The 19,382-nt window shown below is 37.1% G+C and overlaps 1 protein-coding gene across 2 annotated transcripts in view; it reads right to left on the bottom strand.

Annotated features, from left to right (window-relative positions):
* The window catches only part of LOC120630977 (stress-activated protein kinase JNK), a 143,013-nt gene that overhangs the window by 79,358 nt on the left and 44,273 nt on the right, over positions 1–19,382 (bottom strand). For both annotated transcript variants that reach the window (XM_039900350.1, XM_039900351.1), the window contains one exon: positions 1,459–1,484. The gene's annotated coding sequence lies outside the window, so the exon portion shown is untranslated. Of the gene's footprint in view, positions 1–1,458; positions 1,485–19,382 lie in introns of those variants that run through there.

The raw sequence follows: 19,382 nt of genomic DNA on the forward strand, positions 1-19,382 counted from the left end.
TGGTGATAACGTAAAGAACGTCTAAATTTGTGGGCAAAACGGCTAATTTTGCTGTGGACTTTATCTTAGTCCAGGAGCGACCGGAGCTCTCATAACTTTAGTCTGAAATTTACGAATTTAGTTTTTGTCATCATCTCACCATGCACCATTTTTTAATGTAATGTATGCATCAAAAGTGTTTTAACGGGCCACAGATCATAGAGCCATTCTCGCACATGCAGTGCACCGTGTCCAAAAACAGTGGAAAAGCCCCGTCCCACTTCACACCCGCGGAATAATGCTAGCTCACAAACTCTTTCCCATTTACTCATTTTATGGTAAACGGTTAGAACATTAGAGAACATTAAAATAATTACTGTCAACTTCTAAATTGTTTTGTAGTGACACTAACCGCTTTTCGAGAAACACTACTAAAGTTGTGTGGTTTTTGATGCTTCAATATTAGTCGGGTACACGGTTTCTGCATGTTCTTAATTCAGCTACAGGCCTAGTTGAATAAAGAAATATTTTCTTGTTACATACAAGAAAATGTTTCTTTAAATAAAATTCTTGCTTTAAATTAAAAAAATACTAATTATACGTTGCTATATTGCCCGAATACTCTTGACAGTAACGTATAATTACTGTGCACGGGAGCTGAAGTAAATTTCGGGGCTTTCCCATATTTTCCGGTCACCTGGCAACCCTATCCCCATCACAACTGGCAGTGACGGGCGAAACTCCAATTACGTTTGGCGAAGTTAGCTCAAAACTTGTACAGCACTTTGAACCCTAACACCCAAGAGACATGTGCTATGAATTTGGCTTAGGGAAATGTTTATTAATATTACTCCCGTTTGTTTGGGCAACAGCGATCAAAGGTTGTTGACCGTAATTTTGGGAAAACATCTCGCGAGATTTGTCTCGTTGTACTGCGGATATTATTCGCCGGAACAAGGTTAGGCGGCGTAATCTCTTTTGTTTTATGGATTACGTAGATTGCAATGTTTGAAAGAATAGTTCTACTGAGATCCGTATTCTACATTACCTCTCATTGCCTTGCCTTTAACTACTTTTTTGACGACCTTCCCGGCGCAGCGGTGAGCGCTGTGGTTTTAAGTTGGAGGTCCCGGGTTCGATTCCGGCTAGGAGCAATATGGGAATTTATAATTTCAGAAATTTCTCAAGTCTGGTCTGGCGGGAGGCTTCGGCTATGGCTAATTACCACCCTACCGGCAAAGACGTGCCGCTTAGCGCACTGTCAGCATTGTCACCAAAAGCTCTAGTACTACAATAAAAAAAAAATTCTTTGGTATGTGGATGAACATCCATTCATTTTAGAAATAACAATGAGTCAATAAATCATTTTGATTTTTTTCGGTTAATAGAATAACCAAACAAATAACAAACCACAACACAGAGACACAGTCATTCGTCAAAAAATGACAGCATTAGAAAAAGTTCTTAAAATAAACTTACCAAAGTAAACACGTGCAGCCAACTATCTGTAAACAAAAATAAAACCGTATATTACTTTTCGCATAAGTTAAGAGGCATCATAAATAACATTTAAATCGAAATTATAAAACTATTTATTGAATTTATAGCACAACCAAAAAAATGTTTAGCTGTGCGAGAAAAACGAGTGAGAGTGTGGCTCCCTCTGGGCTATCACCACTTTATTTTGACGGCCGACTGGCGCAGTGGGCAGCGACCCTGCTTTCTGAGTCCAAGGCCGAGGGTTCGATTCCCACAACTGGGAAATGGTTGTGTGATGAACATGAATGTTTTGGGTGTTTATCTGTATATCATAAGTATTTATATATATTATTCATAAAAATATTCATCAGTCATCTTAGTACCCATAACACAAGCTACGCTTACTTTGGGGCTGAATGGCTATGTGTGTATTGTCGTAGTATATTTATTTATTTATCACTACTAATATTATAAATGTCAATGTAAGTTTGTTTGTTACGCTTTCACGCAAAAACTACTGAACCGATCCTCATGAAACTTTGTACACGTATTTTTGGAAGTGTTGGAAGTAATATAGGATACTTGTTATCCCGACATTAGCACGGTTCCTTTGGGAGAGGGGATGAAAGTGTTTGACGATTTTACACCATAACTCCGACAAATTATAACCGATTTAAATAATTATTTTTGAACTATAGAGTTTATAATATGTGTTTAATTTTGCCCAAACTTTGTGTAGATCTGATGAATGTGGTTGGTGATAGAGGTCAGAACTTCTCAGCGACAACAGCAAATTCCTCATTTAAGGCGAGCGAGAATACTTAAAATTTTTTAGAACTACAACTAAAATGAATGCCACATCAAAAAACAAAATCAAACGCAGACGAAGTCGCGGGTAGCAGCTAGTATTTTATATTTATAGACATACATAACTATATTTATAAATATTTATTTTTTTATAATCCCTTTTGTAGATCCATGCCACAGTATAGTTGCTAAAAGCCAAAATACAAAAGAAGCAAAAGAACATTAATGTTTCAAATAAATAAAGACACAAGAAGGGTACATGTAAGAAAAAAAAAAGAGAAAGAAGCCCTACAAAATCTAGTAATTACATTTCTTACGTAATCACAAAGTAATAACTTTGTGAATTTCTAAGCGACTTTAGTACTACGAGTATCTCAAGAAACAAAGCAGAAGTCCGTAGTTTTCTCTCAAAAGGTTTACTGAACATAAAAGGAATTAAAGAGAAAAAAAGTCAAAGTCGTTTGAACAAGACGTCTCCAATAAACTTTTGAAGTCCTTGCTGCTCAATCGGACATTTTTATAGATTCCGTTAAGCGGAATTAAATTCTAAGAAGTGAACCGTACCTTCCGTTTGTATTCTGCACAAAGGATGGTATCTATGGTTATAGAACCCGTCTGCACTTTTTTTTTATGCCACTATACGTTAGCCCTTGATCTCTTCTGGTGGTACGTGATGATACAGTCTAAGACAGTAGCCGGCTAAGCTGTTAGGGAGTACGGCAGTTATATTAATTAAACCCATAACCTCAACCGGTTTCTACGCGAAATCGCTTAGCGGCACAACTTTGTCGGTAGGGTGGTAATTAGCCACGGCCGAAGCCTCCTCACCAGACAAAAACTCCATACTGAACTTCATGAAATTTTATAATGAAATAATTGTTATAAAAAAAATTATATAAAAAAATCGACTATTTTTAGTTGTTTAACTAAACAACTAAAAATAAGAAATAAAATATACTTTCTCCAGCATTTTTAAGTCGGTGCAAAGTAAAATATTAAATTCTAGTATAGATATACTTTGTGTAAGATTTCCTTTTTTAGAGTACCTAGTAATTTTCTTCATTTTCCTTGGCGCCGATTTAAAAATGCTGGATGGAGAAAGTATATTTTAATTCTTATTTTTAGGCGTTTAACAAAGTCGAATTTTTCATGTAAAAAAAATTTTTTTTCATTCTTTTTAGTAGGCAGTCCTACTGTAATAGTACTAGACTACCTTATAAAAGGCATCACATTATATTGTTCTTAAGTCGGTTAAAAATGATGTAGAAAATATTTATTTCTTGCTTTTTAGTTGTGTCACAAAACCAGTTCTTTTTTGGTAATTTTTTTTCCATTAGCAGAATATCAAAGAGGCAGTTATTTCGAAATCACAGATCCAGTCACTTTAATTTCATTTGAATGCGTATATCGTGCAAATTGTCACACAATTTAATTTAAAATTGTTCAGTGGTGGGTAAAAGCAAGGCTTTCACGGTACAAATGAATTCAACAGCGATCAAAAGCCTCGATACACGGCATCGATGTCAATCAACGGATCCATCATACAGATTAATATATGCCGAGAGTCGCAAAGGGGAAAGCAAATAGTACATCTACGTACTATTGCCGCATTCTGTTAATTGGATCCGGAGGTTTATAGTGACTTGTGGCGTAGCGGTTATTATCTTCTACCATGGATTTTGTGGTGGGTTTGATTCTCGGGTCGCAGCTAAAATGAAACATATACAACGTGTAAATGAAAACCCAAATAACAATTCACAGACATTATATACTATCTCTGGGACTTATCTGTGAAACCGTAAACCTAATCGTTTATGAGTAAACCACTCCCATAGTTTTTACTGCTACGTAGCTTAGCTTAAGAGTATCTAAGCTAAGCTACGCGACACGTATATTAGAATGACCGGAGTCACATGATTTAAATTTTGCATGTTATGATGTCTTTAATGGGCTGTATCTGATATCTTTAAACCAGTGAAAGTAGGTGCCAAGTAATATATAAAATTACTAAGTAAAGATATACTTTGTATACGATTTCCTATAGCCTCTTTTTGTATACATTACTAGCGTAACCAGCCCGCTTCGCCGGGCTAGATTTTGCTTTATTTTATTTAAACAATAAACTTACATCTTTAAATTTTTAATTTAAGTCTCATAATATATTAAAACATTTATTTCTCTCCGTATTCATTCTCTTCTATTCTCTTCTCGAGCGGGTGGAGATCATTGTCTACACCCATGTACACCCAACAATATAATATCATCATAGTAAATAAAAGCTGTATTTGACAGTTCAAAAATAGAATCGATCGTTACCAAACTTTACAGGATTACTCGCCAGGTCAATCCGGCAGATTCCCTGAAAGTTTCATTGAAATCGGTCGGCCGTTTCGGAGCCTATACGGAACTGACCCACATACTTTCTCTTCTATATATATATGTTCCATAGGTCACTGCTAGTTTAACATTATTATACCGTTAATAGTAACTGACACTGTTGCACGAAGCATGGCAACTATATCGCGTTCATTGCCGTCATTCAACGCGCTCTTGGACAGCAATACTCAATGGGATCCATTACGTGGCGGGTGGACAGCATCGTTCCGGCACTGAATTGTTCAGGCACTCTGAGGCAACTGAATGTCCTCTTTTTGAATATTCGCAGAGTACCACTATGCGTCCTTCATAAGGTCTACATGAATGGAAAATTTTTTTTTGTTTGATTTTTTTTTTTTGTGTAAGTGACCCTGCCTAACAATATGTAAAAATAAATAATTTATTGCGACGTTTGAAGCTTAACTATTCGACGTGACTATCTGCTTAAATATTAAACCTGAATCAAACTGACTGTTCAATCAGAACTGTCAAATATAATCTCCCGGTATCAAGTATGTATACCGTGTCTCGGTCGATATCACTAATCTATCCGTGTCTATTTGCTCTACCCCTCATACCTCTGAATATGTATGAGCTTATCATCTTGCATGTAAATCTACCTTTGATGTGGTTATGATGGAAGCCGACTCTGCTAATAATGGCAATCTGATTTAAATAATTCAATAGGAGGCCTTTATTAAATCTCTCAATGCTTCTTAGTTCGAAATTAGTTTATGCCTTTCACATCAGTCTTATAGCGACTGTAGCGTCATCTAGTAGGAAACGTTGCAGTTACGATCTACTTTTTCAAAGGTCCATATTACAATGAGACACGTTTGAAACAAGAGATGACACCATGCTTTTTTGTATTTTATAATAATCCTAATTTCGACATCGACGGTAGGAGAGCCGTAGCTTAATTGGTGAAAGCGCTCAGGCCGCGATTGCCCGTTCCGAAATTTTTTATATGCATTTTAAATTTATAAAATTGTTAATTCCTCCAAGTGTAGGTAAAAACAATAATAAAAATTATAAAAATATAAGATACATACATACACGCCAAAAATACATTAAGATCCTTTTTGGATCAGCCGACACTATATATTTTAATAAACAAGGTGTCGTTATTTTGTATCTTAGAATAGTTATTTTGGAGATTAGATTGCCGCTAAAAACAGAGCAATATTTCGAGTGTATGTTGTATATCGTCCTACAAAATGCCACCCTGTTGGCCATCAATCTGAAGCAGTGGCGTGCACAGGGTTTTTAACCAGGGTATGCATAAAGCAGGTGCTTGGCATAAAATGTACAAAAAATCCCCTCCAATACGAGTTATATAAAATAATTTGGGTATGCAGTGGTTTTGTGCATGTATGAAGTGCACGCCACTGATCTGAAGCATAGGTGTTGAGCCTGATGTGACTGTCAATACACCGTCAATGAAACCCTTTAAAAAAAAAAAATTAAAAAATTAAAAATATTTATTTCGTTTCGTACAGCAAAATAATACATTGAAATTGGGGTCATCCTAGTAAGTTACTAGTATTACTACTAGCACTTGTGGCAGGCGGCCCCGCTCTTCCATAACATCATATACAAATTGAAATAAATAAGTAGATCAAAGTTATATAAATCAAAATTAAGTATAATTCAAAGTATACCACCCTTATAGCTGCACCGTCAACGATGCTGCTTAGCCGTAGAAAAAGCATGGCGCTGGTACTACACTGGACGAGCTCTGTCACAAAAAGCCCTACAGATTCTATAGCTGGTGTTTTCTCTCTATCTGTCATTAATAGTTTGATATTCGAAAGGAGACAAAACATTGCTTAACTATGTTGCTCTACAAGGTTTATTAATAAGAGGTATAGTCATATAGGTGACTAATTAGAGATGTAGACGGACCGTTCAAATGACAAGCTACTCTAAATCGGTAAGCATAATAAATTTAAAAAAACTTAAAGAATTTTAAAATCTTAAGATGAAGAATCTTAAGTTATTTTTTTTTTAGTGTTTTTATCTACGCTTGAAGGAATTATTAATAATTTATTTTTTAAGCATTTTAAATTTATAAAATCTTAAGGTAATTAATTAAAAAACATATTCCTATATTTTAAACGTAATTTTTTAGATTTTTTAAGTGTACATTCAGTTATCCAACGATTAATTATTTATATTATATTTTTAAAAGGTGAATTAATGAATACTCTTTTATTGTACACCAATCACACTGAAGTAGAGAAAATAGAGAAACAAATAACATTTATAATTAGGCGTATTCAACAACTAACATTTGTTTTGTGCTCGGCATTCAGATATAAATAATAGATCAAGCGAAGTGCTCGGTCATGTGGTGACTGTGAAATATTTACCACCTACGAGTATGACGTAGTGGGGTGATTCTCTAAGGAAAAATATATTGACATCGGATGCAACATCGCAGATAGCAATTTACTGCGATTTAGCCTAGCAAGAAGCGAAGTGACTTACCGAAATGTATATAAAAGAGAAATCGAAATCATAATTGCATTAAAAATGATGATGAAGGACAAGCAGTGGCGTGCACTTCATACATTCACAAAAGCAATGCCTATCAAAATTATTTTATATAACTCGTATTGGAAGGGAGTTTTTCCATTTTTCCATGTACCTGCCTTATGCATACCATGGTCGAAGACCCTGTGCACGCCACTGATGACAAGAAATTAAATAATAATGGGGTACCTAAGCGCATATTATCTTTACATTTAACCCCTGTGTTATATTTACCAAACATAAAAAACTAAACTTGCCCACCACTTTGACCGATTGCGGCCACGGTGATCAATCTCCAGAGATTTTCCATCTACGCGGGAGATATTTTAGTGCACCTCGTGCACTAAAATATCTCCCGCGAGCCCAAACGAGCGCGAATGAGCCCAAACACAGGTCACTCTCTATCAGAGTAAGGGCACTCTCGTAGGACGGAGGGACGGCGGATCCGATACAACCGGAAAGAGATCAGGCGCAGGATCGAAAACTTATCGTGCTCTTCGAGTCACGGTGGTTAATCACCGTAAATTTCTAAACTGGGTGGTACTAAGAATTTCTTGAACAAAAACCTTAATACTATTTATTAGCCCGCCCCGGGGATTGAACCCAGGACTCCATAATCAAAGATGCTCAACGAGGCAGTTTAAATAACATCTTAACAATACTCTTAATAACACTTCTAATATCAGTGCATCGGTACAACCGATGTAAACATTGTTACGCTTAGAGAATGATCCCGCTGTTGATACGCTTCTCCGTACACCAGTGAAGGATACGGAAAAATTGTTTCCGATACTGTTCAATTAATCATAGCGCTCCGAGAAGCCTTAATATTTATAATGGTCGGGTTACTATACCGGCGGATTCACTTGCGCTTGTTTAGGTTCTAAAGTGTCGGTAAAACTAAAACTAAATACTTAGTGCCGAAATTGAGAACCGCTTACAATGGTGTCGGTTGATTACTAACGGCCTTAGTATTCTTTATCAACGGATGTTAAGGTTCTTTTTTCCTTTTAAACCTATGGTTGCCTAGATCGCTATTTAGCGATAAGGCCACCAAATTGTACTCTTATGCTTTATGTTTATTTACCTCTATAAGCACTTTTGAAAGTCTGTCTATTTGTAGTGACTCTACCGGTTCGGAAGATAGATTGTAACGAGAAGAATCCAGTGGTTGCCGGCTTCTCAGCAATTGCTCTTTTCCAACATAAACGATTTGCAATTTAGCATTCATTTTTTTATCTTGTGAGAAATGAAAGCGTGAGGATACCGGCATGCTTCCGAGCGGAGACCCGAATCTCTATAGTAGACTGGTACATTATTATAAATGTGAAAGTGTGTTTGCTTATTTGTTTGTCCGTCCTTTACGGGCTAACTAAGCAACCAATAAACTTTATTTTTGGCATAGAGTTAGTTTATAAAACGAAATGTTTTCGCGGGATTTGTAAAAAACACCTCGTAGGTTCACAATGAGGACCTCACAAAAAAAAAAAAAAACATATATGAACGCTTCATAGAGGCCACTATAGGTATGCACGTAGATGCACCTATGAAGCGTTTCTTTATTTCATTAATAAATAAAGAATTTTTGAACTAGAATGTGACTGAGATGTTTGAGTTTTAATACTGTCTTACAGAGTGTTCCGTCTCGTACACACGGCACGATGCCTTCGTGATTCGCTTCCCGGCTAATGTTACACCCTGATTGATCCCCTGCCGGCCGTGCGGTCACCACGGTTTTTGTAAGACTTCACTGTTTGCAGACGTTAGTTCTATAGAAAAACCATGTTGGCCCTAATCAAGATTATAATAATTATATCGAAAGAGGCGGTGATAACGCAGTGCTTAGGAGCACGACTTTCGGGGGGCCGAGTTCGAATCCCAGCACGCAACTCTAATTTTTCTAAGTTATGTGCGGTAAAGTAATTAAAAATATCAGTTGTTTCGACGGTGAAGGAAACATCGTGAGGCAACCTGCATGCCTGAGAGTTCTACATAATATTCTCAAAGGTATGTGGAGTACACCAATTCGCACTGGACCAGCGTGGTGGACTACGGCCTTAAGCCCTTCTCATTGCGGGAGGAGACCCGTACCCTGTAGTGCCCACTACAGGTGGTATGATGATTTATGTCGAAACATTGAACAATACATTACACTAAAATTTATAAAAATATTATTTTCTTCGTAAAATTTTCAAACAAAATTTCCCATTAAAAATAGCAACTATTCCGGTGGAACTTTTAATAAAATACGAGCACGAAACTTTTAAATCTTAATCGGTCGAGTCGATCACAAGTGATGATCATACATGTATGTGGCAAAAGATTTTTTAGTATCGATTATAGCATTATTAATGGCTGTGTAGTTTGTTGTACCACAGTATGCAAAAGAGACGCAATAGTTCGACCACTTGGATCTTGTTTTAAATAGGCGGCGTTTGCCCGGCGGCAGACGAGCTGTCACAAAAAGCTACCTACTACTAAAACATACTCTGTGGTAATACTACAACGTGATCCCAGCGAATAAACCTCTTTATACTGTACGCGACGATGCTTGGAATTATTCAGCGGCACGGATGCCTAAGCTCACGAGGAGGCATCTCTTGTGTATTTATTCAACGTTCCGACACACTTACGATTTTTTGTTTCATTCACACACTTTACATAAGGACACGATCGAGACAATTCTCTCGACACCTTCCTCTCGCTGATTTTAGGTGAAACAAGGTTGCAATAATAAAAACCGGCCAAGTGCTAGTCGGACTTGCGCACGAAGGGTTCTATACCATCTATCTATCTATCTATATATATAAAAGAGAAAGTGTGTGGGTATGTTCCGAATAGGCTCCGAAACAGCTGGACAGATTTCAATGAAACTTTCAGGGAATCTCCGGATTGACCTGGCGAGTAATCCTGTAAAGTTTGGTGACGATCGGAGCACTCCTATTTTTGAACTGTCAAACTGTCAAATACAGCTTTTATTTACTATGATGATATTCTATTGTTGGGTGTACATGGGTCTAGATAAAGATCTTCACCCGCTCGAGAAGAGGATAGAAGAGAATGAATATGGAGAGAAATAAATGATTTAATATATTTTGAGACTTCAATTAAAAATTTAATGATGTAAGTTTATTGTTTAAGTAAAATAAAGCAAAATCTAGCCCGGCGAAGCGGGCTGGGTATGCTAGTTATCTATAAGAACGGCAATATTTTACACCTTGGTGAGAGAGCTTTACAGCTTACAGACCCATAACACTGCTCTAATGCAGGTTGCCGGGCTTTAATTAATACTTTAATAGTATGTCATAAGTAAGGAAGAATAATATGCATGAGAATATATTTGTTACTGCTAAGAAACTAGGTATTTAGCTTCAATAATACTATTAATGAATTAAATTATCTAATTGCCACTCTGAACATTGATAATCTTAAAGTTAATATCTGCATTAACATTATATTTTTTTATCACACGATTATATAACTCACTAACTAACTAAAATATGATTAAATTTTTTTTTTACAGTGTAGCCTTGGCAAAATCTGTGGTCAGTAAGTATATAATCTTTTACAATAGAAACTTCATAATGTTCAATCTTATAATTAAAATTAATTTGCCAGTTACTATAACTCTTGCTACATTTTATCAAGCGACAAGTCGTTAGTGTCCGTGCCTAGTTCTTCAGTTCGTTGTGCCTAGAAGTTGCGTGAAGTTACTTTAGTTAGTATGCACAAGCGAGAACCGAGCCAGAATTAAATACAACAAAACAAGCGAATTACACTGTACAAGCATAATTACAATGGACTCAGCGCATTAGCCGTGGCTTAAAGGCTTCCTTTGAAACGCTTTATGAGAAGAACAACGTAATATGGGCGGTTTATTAATCGTGTATCAAAAAATAATATTTAAAAAAAAAAAAAATTCCATCACAAGTTAGCCCTTGACTGCAATCTCAACTGGTGGTAAGTGATGATACAGTCTAAGATGGTAGCGGGCTAACTTGTTAGAGATTATAGTAGTCGCACCCCTAATCGGTTTCTACGCGACATCGCACCGGAAGACTAAATCGCTTAACGGCATGTCTTTGTCGGTAGGGTGGTAACTAGCCCCGGCACGCAAAGCATCTAACCCGACAAATTATGATAGCAGTGTGGTACATTAGTCACTATCTGTTCCCCGCGGTTTCACTCGACTACGCGGATGCCTTACGCATAGACCTAAATATGTCGTTATTTGAAATAACGAAATAATAGTGATAGTATAGCGGTGATAGCCCAATGGAAGTGATTTACGCACCTCTTAGTTTTCTAAATCATTTGCGTAATTAAAAAAATATAATTTGCTTCAACAGTGAATAAAATCATTTTCTCCATAATGTTCTCATAGGCAGTTAAAGTCCACCAAACTGCACTGGGCCAGCGTGGTGGACTACGTCCTAAAACCTTCTCATTGTGGGAGGAACCCGTGCCCTGTTGTAGGCCGGTATATGATGAATAATTCTGACACTTGGTCATTTTGATCTTCTTCACCAATCCATTAAAAGCTATCAGGACTAGCGATAACATTTCAATAGATATAGGTAGGCCCTAAGGCGACTTATGGAAAGACGCCTTTATTGTTCTGAATATTTATCCGCTCACCCCTTTTCACCCTTCTGCGTGAAAGAGATAAAACTATAAAGTTATCGTGCTCTCTGTTACCTGCGCGAAATTGTGATTTGCATTTTTAATTAAGAGAATTACTGGATAAAAGCTCTCGCAAACGGAATGGACTTTACTTAATTTTCACATTTCGTTTTCATACTTTTTCCGACATTTATATACTGCTGTGAAAAGAGTTCAACTTGCCTCGTAAATAAACGGGAGCATAACTATAAGTTTTCCTTATCTAAGGTTTGTTTTTCCATTTCTTTTACATGCTTTACTTTTATTTTGAGTTAGATGTTGGCCTCTGCGATTAAAGTTTGCGCGGGTTAGTTTAATTGATTACATAATATTTATATCAGTGAATGTAATCACTGATTTGAATATTTTCCACCGTCCATCCGTTCTACCGAAATAGTTGCTGCCAAAAGGGTAATACGTTTGCATTTGCAGTAATATTTAGGAGAGGGCAGACTTTCTAAAAAGCTAACAGCCATATAATAATCTCCGTGTAATTTTAAAACACTCAGTAGAATAAGTAGCTTTAGGTTTAAGTTGGCGAACGAAGTTATTACCATCCCCTTATGTAAACATATATGTATGACATATATATAAACCAATACGCAAATAAAAACTAAACTACATAGACCAAATTAATACCATCGCTGGTAAAAAAAATATTGAAATGCGCGTGGAAACTGACAGAACCTCGAGTAGGAAAGAAAGCTATTTTTCATATCAATATTATAAATTTCGGTCGTTATTTTCCGCGAGGCCCGTATCGTTATGCGTCCTTGAACGAGAGCACATTAACGAGACCTCGAAGCTCATGAATCTTGAAATGGGGACTATCAAAGTTTTTTAAGCGAAGCTTGAGAACGTGAACAACATTGCAACTATGTATATGGAAAAATATCATGAATAATTGTTATTGTAAAGTCAACATCTCCTGAGGATGCTCCGGTTGCGGAGCGAAGCGTGCGTAGAGGGTACATTGCCGAAGATCTGTTTGGTGTGGAGTATAAGGATTGAAGAAATTATAAATTACACCATACAGAGTCTCCTGCTTTTCGCGGAGTATAGCAAATAAGGCTTAATTTTCATAATATATCATGGATTTCCGCAATGTAACGCCTGCTTCTATCCAACATATATGGGAAAATATTTTTATATTACATATTAGAGCAAACAACAAAATTATGCTCGTGCCAGGTGCGTGATGTTAGTAATTTATATTTCTTTTATTAATCAGGCTGACAGTTCTACAAAACTACACTTCTGTTTGATACACTACGTCATTAAAAAAAGTTATATTGCTTATTTGGCTGTTCCTTTCCAAAAATGGCTTTTACCTAAATGTGGTAATACAATAACAAGTGAAATTAAGAGCTTCATGCTGCCCTAATGTCGGTCATCATCATCATCTTAACTATCATATTAACCCATTACCGGCTCACTACAGGGCACAGGTCTGAGAAAGGGTTAAGACCGTAGTGCACCACGCTAAACCAGTGCGGACTTGTGTCCTCCACACACCTTTGAGAATATTATGTAGAACTCTCGGGCATGCAGGTTTCCTCACGATGTTTTCCTTCACCGTTGAGGCGAGTGATATTTTAAATACTTAAAACACACAAAACAAACAAAAAGTTAGAGTTGCGTGCTGGGATTCGAACTCGGCCCCCGAAAGTGAAGTCGAGCTCCTACCCACTGGGCTATCACCGCTTCGGGTTGCGTATGTGGGTCGGCGAGCTTGAATTAAATTAACATTGATTTTAATTTAGCGTGAAAACTATCGTTTCGTAATTATGGAACCTACAATGTCCTCCCAGTGGCTTAAGGGCCCGAGGGACCGTTGCGGAGTTCTAAAATTTACGACTACAATTAAGGAGGCCAGCTGCAGCGAACATAGGGCGTACTATAATAATCTTTAAATGAACCTGATGTTATCGATTCAACATCAGGTTAAAACACCCCTCTTAGATATTGTCTATTTTAAAATGAGTTTCAAGCAATATTATTAAATCTATTTATTTGTTTATACTCATTGTTTGTACACCACACATAAAAACGAGAAAGAAATAAGAACAAACACATGAAAAATGAAGCAGTATACAAAAGGCGGCCTTATCGCTAAGTAGCGATATCTGCCAGACAACCTTAGGATTAGGAAAGTAAAAAGAAAAACGAATAGATGGCTAGATGGGGTACATTATTTAAAACATACATACGAATCTATGAAGTTCAGTAGGGCAAAAAACTATATATTATTCTTTAAAATATTTCTTGATCATTTTAGTCATGTTTAATTTTATTTAGGAAACTCATAGCAGCTTAGTAAAAAATAAAAAGTGGTAATTGAAAAGTACAAGCAGCGGCCACTTAGAATTTTATGTCGCTTTTCAGTTTGCAATTTTCTGGAATCGAACCGATAACTATAAATAAACGACAAATCGCGTCGCTCTTATGTGGCGCCCCATGCATTTCTTAGTAATATGTGTACAGCTGACTAATCGACCTTTGGTGGTATCGCTAGACCCGGACAGAGAAAGTCGCTCTAGAAAACGCGCGTGAGGAAATATATTTAGAAAATGCTACATGCTACGCTGTAGACATCTACGGCGTAGGACATCGATAGTCACCTGTTTTTTTTTGAAATTATATGATAAAACCAGAGGCCTATAGTAAAAAAGGATTTGCATGCTCGCAAACGTGAAGCCGCTTTATACCGTCATTGTAAAATGGACGGAATGCTCCTGAAAACACAAATTTTATGTTTAAAACAATGTGGATAAGTTTCATTTTACTGTAACGTTTCAATGTTTTTATACTCTACAAAGACTCTACGATTGCGAGCGTACTTAAATAATACTAAGATAAATAATAATACTTATCATAACATTCACCACGAGGCTATTAGCCAATAACGCCAATAGGACAGAGTGTATTTGAGCTTAAACTCACCACGTTGCTTTAAGGGGTTGGTGGTTAATGGCTCGACCCGATAACCAGTTGACCAGAGAAACAAGTTCTCTTTTGTATAAAGATTGAATCCAGTATTCAGACAGGTGTATTCACCTTCTTATAATAAACTTTCAAGTCGCAACAGAAATTTTGCGACTGTTCTTATTGGAGCGTTTGAAAGCGTCATCAATGTCGCGTGAAGCAACTAAATCGCCGATCGCCAATTATATAAGTATTGTGTGTACAATGACCCTACAAAATGAATAGCAGTGCTAATGTGTTTCCCCATACATAAAACCAAACCCTCTCTTTACCCCCAACTATGCCTGTACACGCCTAAACAAGAACACGACATGACCTACATCGACAAGAACTCGCATTTCATTGCGGCTACTCCGTACTTCGGACTCGTAAAAACAAAACAATTTCCCGACCCAATTTCTTTCCACGCGACGGCTCCGTACGCTGCTATTTCGAGAACCTTCTTAATTGGCTTCGTTTTAACATCTGCGAACTTGTCGGTCATTTCATTATTTTTGTTGATACCTTACAAGTAATTCATAGCACAGTACAGAACATTTTTATCGTCAACTCTGATAATGAGATAGCCACATTAGCTCGGTGATAACTTTAAATTTGTTTGAAATAGTAGTAGTAGTAGACCTTTTTGTAGCGAGCGTGTCCGGCGAAGTGCTGCCAAGCGGCAGAAATAAGCTCAAGTTAATAAACTTTGCTTGATGACGCAGGGCATGTCCTGAGACGTGTTGCTCTGTTGGTAAAGGCGATGGTTTTCGACTTACTACCAGGTGGGGCATCTGCTTGGTCATTCAATTAATATTATAAAAAAGCCGAACTACTGCTAAGACTACAATAGCGCGGCCCAAATTCTACTTTAACACAACAGCAGGCGGCTCATAATCAACCAAACTAGCTGTATTACATACACTACACAAAAGAATGCGGACGCTGCTTGCACCATTTTATGAATCGTACTGGCCGTTCCTCGAAAGCTGGTGAGCGACAGCAGCAGCATACAGCGTTAAACGGGCAGTAGTTAGTTAGCGTCCTCTGTTCCGCTCCAACTATCCACTATGATCACCAACCAGTCTACCCAGCGAGGATATTATGGCCAAACCCACCCGTTCAGAGATGCCAAGCAGTGGACTGTTTAGTTTATTCATAATTAAACGAGTGCAAACAATCTGTTGAATACGTAATGTTTTACTTTTAAATAAACCTAAACTATCTGTTAAGTTTAGTATGGCTTGAAGATATAAATAGCGCTATAAAACAGGACTTTAAATTCACCAGCGTATAGTCTGTGGCTAGTACACTCAATAATGCATAAAAAAGCCAGACAGATACATCAAAAACTGAACCTTTACTAAAAAATCCTTGCACGCAGTTCATTCACCTTTCAAAATTTGAATATGGCTCGAAAGCAGACATAATTGGAGGATTTAAATTCGCAAAGCGTAGTCAAAAATAATCTTTGTTTTTTCGGTTTCACAGTCGACCTCCACGCTTTCCAATTAGTGGTATTAAAATTTCTTCTGAATTCTTAAACCTTGTTTTGCGCTAAAAGTACAATATAGGTAGATGTCTTTATAAAATTGCGTTCATCGTTCTCAACCCATTACTGGCGCACTTTACAACACAGGTCTTCTCTCAGAAGGAGGTGTAGGCCTTGGTCTACCACGCTGATCAAGTGCGGATTGGTAGACCCGTTTTCCGCGCCTGACTTGAGATCATTTTGGAGAACTCTTAGGCTTGTAGCTTTCCTCACGATTTTTTTCTATCACCGATAAAACAAGAGATAGTTACGCATAAATCTCTGAAAAGAAAGCGGTGCGTGCCGAGGATCGAAGTCGGTCCCCCGAAAGGCACACCGAGTCCTTAACCACTAGGCTTTTACCGCTATTTCTTCCACAAATCCTTAGTTTTTAACTGACTTTCCAGAAGGGGATAAATAATTGGAATGTGAATTAATATTTTATTATGATGATGTAAGCAGAAACAATAAGTCACTATCAGCATACCATGTGTCACACCCTGCGCAAACTTATCTAAAATAAATTTGTGCTAAGAGACACCAACGCTGCTAAAAAGTGGGTTGACGGGCTAAGAATAAACAATTAGTAACATTATAAGAAAAATTAACCAGCCCATATTTAAGAATTTGTCCAAATCTGATGTGCATGTAATGCATTCAGTTGCATTAAATGGGCACAGTTATTTTAATGCAGAAGAATACATAAATTAATACACGTTGAATTTACGTAACCTTCAATGTTCTTTTTTTACAGAGTGGGTATAAAAATGAGATAAACCTCGAAGCTGAATAAAGCATGTTTGAAGTAAAAAACAAATAGAGAAAACTTTACTTTTTTAAACTTTTAAAACATTCTCAGAATGCTTGTAACGTAGGCGTTGGAACAGAGCGCAAGTGTAGGCGTACACGCTTCTAGTTTTAACTTGAAAGTTAACTCAAAAGTTAGCGTACAAGGAAATTGCTTTAAAATAACAAGAGCAAGAAAAACTCAATGTTTCCATTCTTATCTTGTATTTTTTATTTATGAGAAGCGAGCGACCTTCACCCAACGATATTTACTATCAATTTTACGATTCGGTATCGGAATTTACCAAGAGGCGTTTAACTACTGTATCGAACTATTACCGCATACATACAGACAGATATGCCGCGAGATTTACATTTCACGTAGTGTAAATGTTTTATCGGTTACATAAATGACCGTCATTAATAATAATCGTTCGATGGCAAACTGAATTTTGTAGTGCTATCCTTTTCCTCCTCTTCCCTGAACCTAAGGACAGCACTACTTACTTCAATCTGTTTAGTAACAGCTCGTTATCTCTTCTTGATGACGTACTAAGTAGAAGTAATAAAAATATTTTTATTTAATACGGGTATAAGAAGCGGTTAAACATTTTATTCACTAATAATAAACCCAGCCCTTTTCTTCTAAAAATTATTTATATACAACCGGATAAATCTGTGTGTGAAAGCTTCTTTTGATGCCTTTCTTAGAGTACATAAAATCCCACGGAAATTGTTTGTTTTCCCGGGATAAAAAGTTTTCTATATCCGTCTCCAGGGTGGAAAATTTAACAGTGAAGGCGTGAATAGGTAACACTTAGGCTATTGTTTTAAATTCCCCGGGAACAGAGCTCGGGTGCTTGTGCGGCACAAAAAGTATCCTAAATCCGACTCCAGGGTATCTCTTTTCTAAATTTTATCAAGATCAGTTGGTAAGACATAACAATTTCACCGTTAATAACTCAGTCATCAAGCTAAGCAAGTTTACGTGGTAAACCGTAAACGTAACTTAACGTATAGCCAAAATTTCCTAGGGTGCTAGTATATCGCTAAACTCGAATTTAAAAAAAATCTATTCGTTGTTTGGCTTCAAAATGCGATCTTATTTCCACTTGTGCACCAGTGCTCTGAGAGTTGATAAAGCTGTGGGAGAAGATAAATTTGTATCCTTTTCCCGGGGAGATAATTGTCTATTGCCCATTCTAGCCGCATTATTATTTACCAAAATTGTTATTCTACCAATCTGTTTGAACTCTTAATTAAACACGTCGGCTGAACTTTCATGAATATAACGCTGATAAATGAGATACCTTGTTTGGCTTTTAAAATGCGTTCAAAATACGGGTGGCTTTTAAAACGGGCCGTATTATAGCCCACTCGTAACCAAAGAGGGTACATTCAAAGGGAAAGTAGAGCGCGAGTAATTAATGGGCTGTTGAATCAGTGAATAGTAACAGCGAGGCCGAAATGTGTCACGGATGGTTAACGTAAACTTTTTAAGAACTACCCACTTTGTTTATACCAAGAGGTTGAGGTTAGACATGACGCGGACGAGTCATAGATCTTATATAATACTAGCTTCTGCCCGCGACTTCGTCTGATTGGACTTCAGAGTTGGGTCTAAAGCTTCGCTCGTTAATAATTTTTAATTTTACCTCGGAAACTACTTAAGAAATCGACGGTAATGGGCTAACTTGGTAGGGAGAATAGTAGTCATACACCTAATTGGGTTCCACGCGACATCCCACCGGAATACAAAATCGGCAAGTCTTTGTCGGCCGGGTTGTAACAAGCCATGGACAAAGCCAGGCCAGACCAGACCAGAGAAAATTCGGGACCTCCTACTTAAATTCATAGCGCTCGCCTTTGCGCCAGGGAGGTCGTCATATTTACGCTAAGGTGACAGAGGGTGATTGGGTACGTTTGCTATAGTAACCACTAATCAAATAACTATCTCAATATCATTTTATTGAAGTCTCTTTGAAAATCGTACCAGTATTTAGACCAACACACCCTAAATTCAAAACGTGCGTGGAGGTTGATTTCCGAAGTATTGTTTCGTATCGCTTACAAAGATTGAAGAGTACAGATTTGCCAGCTATCAATGCTTAAAACAGTATTATTTAAAGTTGATATAAACTTATAAGACGTACCTTGACTTCTTAAGAATAAGGATTATAATTCTGAAACAAAACGTTTGCAAAATCAAAATGATACACCTTGAGCGATGGTGGTAAGCCCCCGCGTTTGGGTTTGACCCAAG

The sequence above is a fragment of the Pararge aegeria genome, chromosome 17, assembly GCF_905163445.1.
Source record: "Pararge aegeria chromosome 17, ilParAegt1.1, whole genome shotgun sequence".
Taxonomy (NCBI): domain Eukaryota; kingdom Metazoa; phylum Arthropoda; class Insecta; order Lepidoptera; family Nymphalidae; genus Pararge; species Pararge aegeria.